The sequence below is a fragment of the Myotis nattereri genome (assembly GCF_964212035.1).
Source record: "Myotis nattereri genome assembly, chromosome: 2".
NCBI lineage: Eukaryota > Metazoa > Chordata > Mammalia > Chiroptera > Vespertilionidae > Myotis > Myotis nattereri.
In genome coordinates this window covers 52483795-52484979 of record NC_138076.1, presented here as the reverse complement: position 1 = coordinate 52484979, position 1185 = coordinate 52483795, and the positions used below count along the sequence as shown (strand labels likewise).

At 56.0% G+C, this 1185-nt stretch overlaps 1 pseudogene across 1 annotated transcript; it reads right to left on the bottom strand.

The window, feature by feature from the left end:
- Nucleotides 1–259: 259 nt before the first annotated feature.
- On the bottom strand, nt 260–887 carry LOC308513699 (glycolipid transfer protein-like; annotated as a pseudogene). The gene has a single exon. The product of its transcript is annotated as a glycolipid transfer protein-like (transcript).
- Between the last annotated feature and the right edge of the window lie 298 nt (nt 888–1185).

Here is a 1185-nt window from a genome sequence, read left to right as displayed (position 1 = left end):
ATTAACTGATGCTTATAACACTGAAATGAAGGCAGTCGGTCTGTGCTGCCTTGAAATTAAAGGTGATTCGGAAGTAGGGTGGTTATTTATTGCTGTTAGGATAGACCCCGAAAATGACTTTTCAGAAACCAGGGCTGTCCCCTGCAACTCCAGCCAGACTCTGGGCTGCTCTGGGGGACGCAGGTCAAGGCGACCTGCCAGCTTGCTTCACAGTGATTCTGGCTGGTCTGTTTCTGGGAGTGCCGGCCGCTGGGCACGCCTACATCTTGTAGTTGAGCTTGGCGTTCATCTTGGTGTACATCTCATAGATGACTTCGATACTGGCCATGTAGTTGACCAGGAACAGGCGAACCTTCTCCATGCATTCCTCCTCCATCACGTTCTGGCCCTTGGAGAGCACTTTCAGGAAGTCGGACTTGTAGGGTGCGGCATACAGCGCTGCCTGGAAGGTTTTCTGCACGATACAGCTGTGGTACTTCTTGAGCACCATCTCGTAGGCCTTGGTGGCACTGACACAGATGAGGTTGGGGTGGCTCTCATCCTGCTCCCCATCGCAGATGCTCTGCAGGAGGATCTAGATGAATTGGAGGCCCCTTTTCAGACACATCAGGCCAGCGTGGCCTCCACTTTGGGCCACTCTGCTCCATACATTTCCTTCTCCACCTCCAGGATGTTCTGCAGGGTCCGGAACTTGGCCGGGTCGGTGTTGTACACAGCTTTGATTTTTGTGATATTAGCATTTATGTCTGCCTTGATGGGCGTAAACACTGGGGACCCAAGGCAATCGAAGAAGGGCGGCAGGTGGGACACCACCTCCAGGAAGGGCTGGTCTCCACCTGCTTGTCCTCGGGCAGCGGCTTCAGCAGGTGCTCGGCCAGCAGAGCCATTTCGGGTCGAGGCCGGTGGTGATGCCGTTTTCTAATCGATCTTCCTCTTCCTTCCCCAGCACACTCCAAACCTACTCCGGACTGACCACCTAGCCTGCCATCAGGACCATGTTCTGCCCCTTTGCCAGTCCCCACTTCCCCCCGCGCCACCAATCATTGAAGCCTGAGGATGGGGGGAGGGACCAAGCGTCTGCCTTCCACCCGCTCACCTGTCCCCACCACACCATTCACCCTCCTTCCCCCGGTATCGGAGTGTGGGCGGGTCGTGGGGGGGAATGGACCGAGAGGTGCTCAATGC